General features: G+C 45.2%; 1 long non-coding RNA gene across 1 annotated transcript; it reads right to left on the bottom strand.

Annotated features, from left to right (window-relative positions):
• Window positions 1–5,045: 5,045 nt before the first annotated feature.
• LOC118006725 lies at window positions 5,046–12,663 on the bottom strand. Its single transcript, XR_004678170.1, has 2 exons — window positions 12,055–12,663; window positions 5,046–5,480 (listed from the first exon to the last, which is right to left on the bottom strand). It is a non-coding gene; the product is annotated as an uncharacterized LOC118006725 (long non-coding RNA).
• Between the last annotated feature and the right edge of the window lie 493 nt (window positions 12,664–13,156).

Here is a 13,156-nt window from a genome sequence, read left to right as displayed (position 1 = left end):
CTTTGGTGTGAGAGACAGCTTGCAAGATGCAGATTGGATGCAGAATTGTGGTTGCAGTCAGAGGGTGGCCGGGGCTGAGTAATCCAAAGACTTGAAAGTGCCAGACCTCCAAGATGGCTCCCTTGTAGGGCTGGTGGTCAAAGCTGGCTGTTAGCTGGGAGCCCAACTGGGCCCATGGTCAACTGGAGTGCTGAGACATGGCTTCTCCACAGAGCTTGAGCTTCTTGCAGCATGTGACTGGGATCCAAGACTGAGCATTCCAAGAACTGACATTCTAAGAGACTAAAAGGGGAGCTGCAAGACTTCTTATGATCTAGGTTCAGAAGTCATACAGTGTCACTCCTGCTGCATTCTGTTGGTTATATAGGTGTGGCCTCAATTTGATGTGGGAGGGCATGAAAACTGAGAGGTATGTTTCCTTGGGGTCACCTTTGAAGACTAGATATCAAAGGGCTTTTTTAGATCAGATAGCACTGTTAGCTAGGTAATAATTTTGAAAATTATTTTTGTTTCCATGGAAAAGGAGTAAAGATGCTTCGCTGCCTGTTTTTCATAAAATTCAGCTGGTTATCTTGAACCTTCCATCATGCAACTCCTAGCATACTTGCACAAGTTTTTATTACCTAGCGAGGCCAAAAGAAACCAGCCTTGTCCTTAAGAGCTGCAGGAGGTATATTAGGCCAGTCACCTTCTCTGTGCCCAAGAGGGCAAGCATGACTCTCTCCCCAGCCAAGGGCAGGTACAAGAGCATTCTCAGACCTTTCTTATGGGCATCTCTGAAGGAGTAGCAGAAGTGTAGATGGATTCAGCTTTGGGTGCAGGGTATATAAACTCACTCTAGGCCACAGAGTGGAGATTTTTGGATGAAAAAATTTAAGATCTAAAGAACCCCCTCAGCTTTTGAATGAGGTCTCAAGTGAGTACATGACTTGGCAAGCTTCAGACACTAGTTAAGTGACGTGGGAGTGACCAGACCTGTGTTCTTATGAGTCTTAACCTGATGATCCTCACCTAGTCACTCTACCTCCCTCCTTATAAGGTCTCCCTTTATTTCTGTAGTGGTTCCTGGCACCTAGTTATTTCAGGACTTGTATGTAGTGAGGCTTTCAGAAAAGGACCATAAGTTAGCTTGAGTGGAAACCCCAGCTAAACACGGCATTCACATGGAATATGCCTGAGATCATTGATGGAAAGGCCACACAGGTCTCCTCTGGGACAGGCCTGGGATCTGGAGGCCCAGTCTAATCTCTACCTGAAGAAGCCATGCGAGGGTTTCAACGTGAGTAAATAACCCCAACTTTATTTATGCACTCAGCCAATAGTTACAGCTTTCTCCCATGAGCCTACCGCTGCCCCAGGCTCTGGGAAATAGACCTGTAAACAAAGTCTATCAAGCCCCTGACCTCCTGGAACATAGACTCAGTGATGGCAAACGGTACCAACCTTTGTTCAGAACAAAGATGGTTGGCAATTTGGGGTTTCTTCTCCACACAGATGGGTTACAATGGCTAAAGTTTAAATTAAATATAGAAGCATCTCCTTCATATATATATATGTATATATATATACATTTCTTTTTTTTTTTTTTCCTGAAAAGTGAGACTGGAGCACCTATGTGGCTCAGTCGGTTAAGTGCCTGACTCTTGATCTTGGCTCAGATCTTGATCTCAGCGTCGTTGAGTTTGGGCCCTCCAGGCCCAGCTTGGAGCCTACTTAAAAAAAAAAAAAAAAAGTGAGACTATAAAATGATTATGGAATGGATTTAAAATAAAGAATTTCAAGTTAGAGAATTAAGAACAATGAATTCCCATGAAAGAGATTAGTTGAATGAGTTAATTCTTCGTTTTCCAAAAATCATTTCCTAAACAATAGCTCCCTGGCATGGAACGGGAGTCTTTGAAAACTCTGCCTCTCCTCAGAATTCTTGATATGACCTCATCTTATTGCATTGTTAAATAATCTCAATCCTTTTGGGTGTAACTGATTTAACAAGTTAACACTTGATGCTGTTTAGACAACGTGTTCCTCAAAGGAGCAAGACGGAGCAGGACTGGGTGATTACAGCCTGGGAATGGGATTTGGGCCTCTCGCATCTGGTTGTCTGAGCCGTTCGTACGCTTTGATTTGGTCAGTGACACCCACAGGCACCCAAACAAATGGCTTCAAGATTGTCAAAGAAGATATGTGTTATTTAGCCAAACTTATTTAATCAAATGAATAATTTGATTAAAGTCGATATTCCTAATCATCATTCAAGACACGTTTACTGAGGACCTATTATGCACCAGGCAACATAGCTGCTAGAGGTGCCTACCCTAGCAGATATGACCTTGATATGACCTCCTGTTACTGCATTGTTAAATAATCTCAATCCTTTTGGGTGTAACTGATTTAACTTCCCATCCAGCGGGTCAGAGACAGTGAAACAAATGAGTGAAGGTGGGAATCAGTGCTATGCAGTTGGACAGGGATCTGGGACAGGGAATGGCGGGGCGTTATTTTAAGTTGGGTGGTAAATTCATCCTGGTGGGGACTGGCCTCACTCTTGTGAGTGATTGCTGGTTAAACCAACCTTTGGAAGAAGGTCGTGCAGAATAATGAGAACAGTGGGCATAGGATCAGAAGTTTTAAATTCTCTCCTTAGCTTGGCAACTGTGACTTTGGCCTTGCACAGCCTCTGCTTCTTCACTAAGGCTGCCATTAAGAGGTACCACTTGGTGGACAATCTCAAACGTTCTTTTAGTTCTAACATTTAAAAATCACGTCATCTGTACTTTAGGTTTTAAGAACATTTGGGCTTGGTAAGGTTGCCCAGAGAGAGCTAGACTCACTAGCAAGGCCTCTTTTTCTAACACTTGATGTTTAATTGCTTTCTGATTCCAGACCTCTTTCCCATACATTTTTCTCTTGATCCTCACAAAAACACTGTGGAGATGAAGAACCTGAGGTTTAAATCAGCTAAGTAACATACCCAGTTTCACATGGGCAGTAAACAGAGGGTCTGTGGAGCAGAGTCTTACTGAGTGACAGTTGATTACTATCAGATCAAAACAGCCCTACTCCAATCACAATACTTCCTTCTTTTTTTTAAGGCTGAATACATATGTGTATCCAATTATATATATGTCACATTTTCTTTATCCACTCATGTGTTGGCAGACACTCAGGCTGTTTCCATACCTTAGCCGATGTGAATAACGCTGCAGTGAACATAAAGAAACCTGCCATTTGTGACAGTGTGCATGAACCTGGAAGACATCATGCTACATGAAATAAGCCAAACACAATAAAGCAAATACTGCATGATGCAACTTACATGTGGAAGCTAAAAGAACTTGAACTCTAAGGAGCAGAGAGAATGGTGGTTAGCAGGGCTGAGGGTGTGGGGAATGGGCAAATGTTGGCCAAACGGCACAAAGTTCCAGATTTTCAGGATGAGTAAGTTCAGGAGAGCTAATGTACAGCTTGGTGACTACAGTTGACAGTACTGTATTGTGTAATTTGAAATGTGCTAAGGAGTGGATTTTAATTGTGGTTACCAAAAAAAAAAAAAAAGCTAATTATGAGAGGTGATGGTATGTTAATTAGCTTGATTGTGGTAAACATTTCACAATGCATACATATGTCAAAACATCACCTTGTACACCTTAAATATATACAATTGTAATTTGTCAATTATACCTCAATAAAGCAGGGGAAAAAAAACGAGCCCTCCCCAACTCAGGTCTACTCAAAGATGTTGAAACAGTGACCTTTGATATCCTTCCAACATCAAAGTTCTACATTTGTGTCCTTAAAAAAAAAACAAAAACCCCACTCTGGAGCTAGAATGCCACAGACATGATTGAGTGATTGCGTGATATCTATAGGCTACTTTGCCCCTACCACAGACAGGAAGTTCCTTAAGCCTTGAAGGCGACATAACAATGTAGCAAAACATAAAATGACATTCACCCATTGAAACATGAAGGTGGGCACATTGCTGCTGGGAAGGTAAAATGGAATAGTCGCTTTGGAAAATGCTTTGCCAATTTCTTTTTTTTTTTTTAATTTAAATTCAATTAGCCAACATATATTACATTGTTAGTTTTTGATATAGTGTTCAAGGATTTGTTAGTTGCATATAACACCACATCATGTGCCCTCCTTAATGCCCATCGCCCGGCTTTGCCAGTTTCTTATAAATAAACATACACTTAGCAAATGACCCAGCAGTTCCACTCCTAGGCATTTATATGAAAGAAATGAAAACTTGTGTCCACAAAAACCTGTACGCAAATGTTTATAGTGACTTTATTCATAGTTGTCCCAAACAGGAGCACCTGACGTCCTTCAACAAGTGCACGGATGAACAAAGTGTGGTGTGCCCATGGCTATGGGATACTGCTCAGTAATGAAAAGGGATGGATTGCCAACACATGCAGTAACTTGGATGAATCTCCAGTGCATTATGCTAATTGGAGGAAGTCAGATGCAAAAGGCTACATAATGTATGATTCCACTGATGTGGCAGTTTAGAAAATGATGTGTGGCTGCCAGGCATTGGGAGTTGGGGGACGGGTTGATGATCAGGGGACCCAGGGAATCGTTTGAAGTGATGGGACTGTTTTTTTTTTTTTTTAATTTTAATTTTTTTCCCTTTTAGAAGGAGAGAGAGAGCGTGTGAGTATAAAAAAGTAATAATATATACTTGTGTGTGTTTTGATTTTTAAATGTTTTGAGTTAATAGTCAATAGTTAATGTTAGCAAAGCACCCCATTTTTTTTTGCAGTGTCCATTTTCTGAGGATGTCAGATGGGGTCAGAACTAATGAAAGGCCTGTCAGGAAGAATCTTGGTTAACCAGATCAGGTTGCCTAAGTTGGGGGAACCACGAAAACCAGGTTGGAAATAATCAGCCAGGAATCTTTACTGCTTTGGTCCCTAGGACTCACATCCTATCCTCTGTTTTGTAAACTTGTAAAATGTGACTTCTGTAATCCATTATGTTTTGAGCATCCTCACTCATTCTAACCATATAGAATTGGCAAATTTTTGAGGTCAGGGAAGTGAGTGGAACACAAAGCATTCAGCAGAAGTAGATTTTTCCCTTCATAGTATAAGTTCTTTGAGGACAGCTACTAGACGCTAATTTGCTTATGGCACCAAGCACAGTTCTTTGAGGGCAAGAATGTCCGCTAAACCTCGAAGCAAACGTGGATGTACATCACTCCGAGACACATACTGCCAAATTCCTTCCCGTATCCCCACCTGAAAGACCACGCCTTGGAAAAATATGAAACACTGCCCAGTCCAGAGTAAGGCAGAGGACTGAGTCAGGGGTTTCATCTTAGTCAAAGGGATGCACCACCTTATATCTTTTCCTTTTCTGTCTCCTGGCATACCTTCCGCATGAGTTGTGAGCCTTGAGAGGGCCTCCCGGTTCTTCTCGATCTTGTTCTCATGCCGTCACTCTCAGACTGCTGGAGCTGGTCCTTCTGACTGCAAGAAATGTTAGGTGAAACCTAATTACGAAGGAAGGAAGGAAGGACGGAAGAAAGGAAGGAAGGAAGGAAGGAGCTGGTTCATGTGACTTAAAAACCAAGCCAGTTCCAGGAATGGGTTAATGGTACCCATGGTGTCACCATCTCTTGTCTCTGCTTCCCTCCATTCCCTAGCTTCATGCCGTGTAAGTGTGGTGACCGGCAGCTCCACTTTGCACATCCCCTCCCCCAGGTTTGGTTGTAACAGCAAAGAGAGCATCTTGTTCCCAATGCTTTGCACAAAAGCTCCAGGTCTGATGCTGGTTGTGGCAGGGAGGGAGGATTCCAGAGTTGGGCCGGCCTGGGACACCCGGATCCAAGGGTGGAACACATGGCCTGGGGACAGTGGGAGTGGGCAAGAAACCTCCCCCATAGAAGACTAGAATGCTGTTACTGGAAGTGGAAACATTCACTTCGGTGAGATGAAACCCATGTGTCTGACCTCATCTCAAATTTGATTACTCAGAGCGGCTCAGCTCCCAGGTATGCGGAAGCAGGAAGAAGGGAGCTGCATTTGGTTTCTTGGATCATCCGGCTAGGAAAACTGAGGCCAGGCGTTTAGCATGCATCTGAGAGGCTGCTTCCATCCTAGTGAATTTGGTTCTTGGTGCTCCTTGCTCTCTGTCTCTTTTCGGGTCATCTTATACTCAGGATCTGGCCTGTCTTCTCCATCACAGCCTGGGCCATAGTCACCTTCATGGCCCAGGTAACCTTCAGCAGAGACAAGGTGAGTGTTTCTCAAAAGACACCCTTACTAAATAGGTAAGTGGCACTTTTTAATAAAGGAAACAAATGAAGCAGAGTAAAACAAAATGCAGAGCTCGTGATGCCTTTTCAGGACCTATTTTACAGAACATGTGGTTTAATTCAACTTAAGTAAAGTGTAGTCATAGATTAGATCCCAGAATGTCAGAACAGTAAGGGACCTTTAAAAAAGTCCCCTAGTAGGGGCGCCTGGGGGGCTCAGTCGGTTAAGCATCTGCCTTCGGCTCAGGTCATGATCTCAGGGTCCTGGGACATAGGCTCCTTCTGCCCCTCCCCAGAACCCCCTCAACTCGTGCTCTCTCCCACACACTCTCTCTCTCAAATGGATAAATAAAATCTTTAAAAAATTTTTTTTAAATTAAAAAAAAAGTCCCCTAGTCCACCCTCATTATCCTACAAATGGGGGCACTGAGGCTGGGGACGGGAGTGATTTCTCCAAAGTTCACATCAGCATCAATGTTGGTGTCAATGTCCATGTTAGAGTTGACCTAGGACCAACATCTTTTCAGTATGTGCCCCAGTTCTGTTTTCAGACACAGTGCTTCTGTTGTTCCAACCTGAAATGATCTTCCGTAGCGTCCACCCATGTGGAAAGAGCTCATTTTTATTTAAACAATACTCTTTTAGCAATATCTATGAACAGATAATGCATTCTCATGGTTCCTAAATCAAAAATTAAATAGGGAATGGTAGGCATATAAAGCTTCTCTCCCTCCCTGCCTCCATTTCCCTTACCCATGGGCAACACATTTTATTAATTTCTTGTGTATCTTCCAGGAATATTTTGCGCATATACAAACCATTCAGTGACATACTCCCCATTTTAAAAAAATGCATTATAGCATACTATATGCTCTGCTTTGTATTTTGCTTTTTTCACTCAGGTGCTTATCTTGGACAACTTTCCCTATGCGTATATAAAGACCATCCTCATCAATTTTACAGCTGCCTAGTTTTCCATCGTGAGATGGGGTCATAGTTTATGTAGCTGGTCCTGTAATGGTGGCAGTTTTGATGACATTCAATGTTTTGCTATTCTCCACAATGCTGCCACAAATAACTTTATAAACACATCATTTCACGTGTCTGTGGTTGTACGTGCAACATAATGTCTCCCAAAATGAAAGAGCAAAATCCTAAGGGTATGTGCATTTGTTGTTTTCATGGGTTTTTGAACTTGCCCTCCATGACAGTCCAGTCAGTGTGGGCTCCTCTAACATTTGAGGTGGCCCCTTTCTTCAGGTAACAGCTTGTTACCAAATTTTATATCTTTGTGTATTTGATCGTAGTGAGATGTTATCTCACTGCTTTTCAATTCAAACTATAGAAAAATAAACAGTCACTGAATGTCCCTTCCTCATTTCTTCTGAATCCCATTTCCAGGATAAATTTCTATTATCACTCTGATGTTAAGGGTCCCAGGAGTACTTGCAGCTTTTTTTTCTCTCAAAATACATCATTGTCATTATTCAGAACATACAGATCTGCCTCATTCATTCATACGATAGCTGTTTCCTGAGCATGCATTGGGTTTTAGACCCTGGAGATAAAGCTCCAAACAAGATACACATTCCCCGTCTTGTGGAGCTTATACTCTAGCAGTGAAGACCTTACAAGATGGATGAACAACGGAGACTATCATTCTGGAGAAAGTCAAGTGCCCTGAAGAACACCGGGTGATGTGGTAGAGGGAGCTGAGGTGGGGGCAGAACCAGCTGCCCACCCCCCATATCATTAGGAGCGAAAAGGTTGGTATGTAAAGTGAGCAAAAAGCGCTCACAAACCTACTGCTAATAATAGTAATTTCATTTATTAGTTTTGGCCTGAACTGACCTGTTGCTTTGGTGTTATGTAAACAGAACTTTCAGATTGCCATTAAGACGGCCCGGGGGCGCTGAGCTAGCGACAGAAAAAGCCATTCCGGTCCCCCCAAGTGGGCTGGTGCTAATTCCGGAGATCACAAGGGAGAAACCAGTTAAGAAAAAAATTATTTCCTCCCTTTCACCAAGTACTCAAGAAACAATACATTGTCTCTTGCAGGTTTAGAAAATCCTGTCTGGATTTGGAATCTCATTCAGTTGGCTGCCCACGGATCAGGTTGTACTAAGAGCATGGGCAGAAGATCTGGTAAAGGGAGCTGTGTTTCTGATGCCGCCCTTGCTGCCCACATGACGGCGGACAAGCCTCAGAGGGAGACTCGAAGACTGCTGGACACGTAGCTTGATGAAGTCAGCTTGCTGCAGTTGTGACTCTGGCTTTTGCGTGGGTCATGGTTCTCTTTTCAGAAACCAACCGGATCTCCACCTTGGACTTCAGTTCTAGTCTAAGTTTTGTCTCTCAGAACTGCTGGAAAATTCGCTGGCCACCGCCAGCTCCCAGGCAGACAGTTCCGTGTGCCCAGGACACGGGGAGGGCCTGTCTCTACCCCATTTTGCTGGATCTCCATTAGGCTGCCCTCTCTCTCTGGCTAGCACCCCATGACTGCCCTTCCTCAGACATCGTTTCTCTTTCTCAGAGGGGCCTATCACCACCTACAGCTGGCCTGCTTCTTCTGTCCCCAACTCAGAGGCATGTCTAGTTTCTACTTTCTTCCATTCTGGCCCATACCGTGGCCAAGGGCAGCGTCTTCCAACCATCTTTTTCTTTTACACATAAGCTTTTAAATGGAACCCCAAACAGAAAACAGTAAAAAAGGAAAAACAAAACAAAACAAAACAACAAACGTTACTTGGGCTAATTAAATCTTCCTTAAGAGAAACACATCATGGTTTGCTGAGCCAAGAGGCACCACAGACCCCTAGGACCCTCAAAATTTAGTTTGAAACTCTGAACTAGGTGACCTAGTCTATTCCTTTCTACTTTATAGGAAGCAGAGAAATTTAGGGGGCTTGCTCAGGTCACACAGAGAGACTGGCCAAATCCAGTCTCTAGAATATGTTACTTTCAAATAAAATCCTGCCTCTGGGAGGGTAGAGACCTTCGTTGCCATGTGTCACGGCTGCGGGCTTCATGTGTGGTGCAACACTTGGCACCTTGTAGGGGCTTGATCAATCATGGTGAACGAAGAACGAGTCTCGTTGAAGAGCTTTCATGTGCCAGGCTCCCCGCCCTTAGCTCTGGGAATAGAACCATGGACAAGGCTGACCAATAGAACCATGGCTCCTTCTTGTACTGAGCTTAGGGATAAACTGGAACTTGGACCTGAAATATTACCACGGAGGTTTGAGCAATAATCACAACTCTCTGACTCTTGACAGATGGGAGGACAGGAGCCAGGCAGGCCGCTGGGTGCCCGCTGGGTGAGGAAGGGGGGGGGTCAGACCCTCAAGCCCACCCGTCCCCCACTAATGCCTTGTCTTGCTTCAGAGAGCTGGGCTGCGTCATCTTGGCTAAGGGTGTGGCAAGGCCTGCTTGGGGGAAGGCAGTGACCTCAACTATTCAGCTGCAGGAGCCCTGCCAGATGCTGTCACACCTACAGCGAGGGCTGCCTCTGCCTGAAGCCCCGGGCTGGGCAGGGACAGGGCAGGTACTGAGTCTCCACCCAGCAGCTGTATGTTGTGTTCCCTAAGCCCTCCCACTCGGTCAGCCTCTGCCCAAGCTGTTCTTTCTGCCTGGGGTGGCCGCTCCTCTTCTCATCACCCAAAAAAGTTCTTCCCATTCTTCGAGGTGAAATTTAAACACCACCTCCTTCAGGAAGGCTGCCCTGATTACTACATGCACTTCCTCATCCAGGAGGAAAGGATTGTTCCTCTTCTGGCCTCACACAGTGCTCAATCTCTCCTTTTCCTGTTGCAGCCACAGGGGCAAATTATGGGTTCCTTGGGGTGTGTTAGATCATCCATCTCTTCATTCCAGAGCTATTTATCGAGTACCTACTATCGGCTGGGCATTGTCAACAATGTCCCAGCTTTCATAAAGTTTCCTTTTTGATAGGAGAATCGGGAAAAAAAAGAAAATATTTTCAGGTTGATAAAGGCTAAGAAAAAAAATTATGATAGACAGTTTTGGGGTGGAGTTTATACCAGGTTAGACAGGTCAGTCAGGGATGGCCTTGTGGAGGAGGTGAAATCTGAGGTGAGGTATGAATGATGAGAAGCAGCCAGCTATGGAAAGAGCTGGAGGAAGGGCATTCCAGGTAAAGGGGAGAGCAGGTGCCAAGACCCTGAGGCAGGAAAAAGTTTGGTGTGTTTGAGAAACAAGAAAAGGCTAGCATTGTGGAAATGAGTTGGGGAGAAGGAAGAAGGGTTCAGGGAGGTGGACAGGATCCAGGTCTGGTCAGACCTTGTGGGCCACGGTGAGTCTCATGGGATTTTGTAAATCTGGGATACCACAGGACAGGATTAAGTAGGGGACAGGTGAGAACTGACTGGTATCCATCCATTCATTCAGTAATGACACATGCCTCCTTTGCGACAGATATGGAACAAGGTGCTGGCCACACAAGGAAGGCAGAGATGCCGCCGGCTCTCTGGGTATGTGTGTGGAGTGGATGCTTCCCCTAAATAGCATCATCCCAGCAAAGTATGGTTTTCTACTTTGCTGATTCAGATGTTTGATTTGTCAGGTTCCTTGTTATTGGGAGTGTGGTCCATGAGCCCTGCTGCATTACCTGAGAGCATGTGAGAAATGCAGACTCTGGGGCCCCATCCCAGACGGATGGAATCAGAATCTATATCCCCATTTGTTTTGTATTCAGTACTAAAGTGTGAGAAGGACTGGCCTAGAAGTCATCACAGCATGGAGGAATAGACTCTCACTAACCACACTGGGAGGACAGTAATGAGTCTTCTAGCAGCTCAACACTTTGGGGCGGTGGCTAGTGACCGCGTATATTAGCGCTTCTCAAAACTCTAAGCTATGTGCACATCACCTGGGAATCTTGTTAAGATGCAGATTCTAGCTCCATAGGTTTGGAAGGGGACCCCAACTTCTGCATTTCCAACCAGCTTGAAGGGGATGTTGCTGCTCCTGGCCCAAGGAGCACGGAGTCTTGCATGACCCCTGCGTGAGCCCACTTGATTTTCAAGACCACCCCATTGTGAGATGTTTGTTCTCATGATGTGGATCAGGAAACACACTTACAGAGCTTAGACGAAGCTGTGTGACCTTGGGCAGGGGGCTAGGCTTGCTTTCCTCATCTGTAAAGTGAAGCTGATGGTACTAGTGCTTTAGAGGGTCTCTTGCAAGAGTAAATGAAGCAAAGCTTGGCATGCGTTTAGCAGAGTGCTTGGACACAGCAAGAGTTCAGTATTTGGCAGCTTTCTTGTTTCCCTTGAGTCCAGGTTTTCTGACTCTAAAACTGGGGTTCTCGCCACCACGTTAGTAGAAACCAGGGTTTGGCTCAGCTAGAAGATGAAGTTAAGGCTGAAAATATTTAGCAAGAATAAAGATGGATGGAGTTGGTCGGGTACATTTCTAGATGCATGGCATCTAGAAGAGAGGCCCTGATTCCTAGCTGGCTTCGAGCACGTCTCCGTGACCACCTCCATTTCCACAAGGAGGCCACCTCTGAGACCAGGTCACGGCTCCATTCACAAGCGGCTCGGCTTCAGCTTTAGATATTGACATTTCTGGAAGTGCTCCAGATCCTGGGGATATACTCTGTCAGTAGTTCCTTAATAAAAATAATCTGTAGAGCCCTCAATGACTTATAAAGCGCTTAGTGTTATTTCACTGCTTTGAAAAGGGCATAGAACTGATATAATCCATTCTGCGAGTAAGAAAATGAAAGAGGTGAAATGATTCACCCACTCCCACTCGTTCACTACCTGCCTTCCGATGCGGAGTTCATTAGTTCGGCCAATATATTTGCTGAGCAGTCCCAGTGCAAGCAGGTCCTGCGCTGGAACATGAGATTTCGATATGGAGAAAAAGAGACAGGTCCTTGTCCTCCTGGAGCTCACATTCTAGCGAGGAAAACCGCCACTGTGGTGAGCGCTATGAAGGAGAGACACATGTCCCTGTGAGCACCCAACAGAGGAGAGCTGACGTAAAACTGAAGGCTGATGTGGCCACGGAGCTGATGTTTGAAGATGACCAGACAGGGCCCTGACAAGGACCTTTGACTTTATCCCCACAGTGTTGTGCAGGCACGGAGGGGCTGAGGAGGAGTGATAGGTCAGGCGTGAGTTTTTCATAGAATCTCCTTAGCACCAATCTTACCGCACCTTTTTCAACCTTGGTGTGTTCTCCTGCTTCCCTGAGACATCTCTGAAGATAGAGAGCCGGTCTTCAGTGGCATGAGACCCAGTGGGATTACATTTGAGCAGGGTGACTCGGTCAAGGCCACGGCCATGCACGGCATCCTCAGAGAAGGCCTCAGCATGTAGGTGGCAAAAGTCAACAGGCAGCAAAGTGGATGATATTCCGGCTCCAGAGCCTATGCTCAAAAATGGGGAAAGCAAAGACTCTGGAACACCCTGTCTCGCCCATCCTTTCATGGAAAGTCAGGGAGTGGAAAGCAGTCAGGCATGGGCGTGGCAGATTCCTGGGTTTAAATGCCAGCTCTGCCACCTAGCAGGTGCTGGGTCGGTCACTTCTCTTTTGTTCTCCATTTCTTCAAGTGGGGAAGATAAGGTCTCTCCTCAGGGTGCTGTGAGGAGTGAACAAGATGGCGGCTGTAAGCCCTAACTCGGGGCCTAGCACACAGCGAGTCTTTAGAAGTGCCAGCCATAGTTTTAATGGTGCTGGCAGACAGCCTGAGTGAGCTCATAGAGTGAACCCTGATTCTCTGACTTGTCCAGGTGGGAGACCTCCTGTGAAATAGGAGTGGCTGCCTCCTTCAGATGCAGCTGAAGCATGACCTCATTACCGCCCTAGAGAAAAAAAAAGTAAAAACTCCTGAGGTTGGCATCCAAAGATGATCACCAC

Source organism: Mirounga leonina, unplaced genomic scaffold, assembly GCF_011800145.1.
Source record: "Mirounga leonina isolate KUSES-001 unplaced genomic scaffold, KU_Mleo_1.0 Mir_99, whole genome shotgun sequence".
Taxonomy (NCBI): Eukaryota; Metazoa; Chordata; class Mammalia; order Carnivora; family Phocidae; genus Mirounga; species Mirounga leonina.
This window is presented reverse-complemented; position numbering and strand designations above follow the sequence as displayed.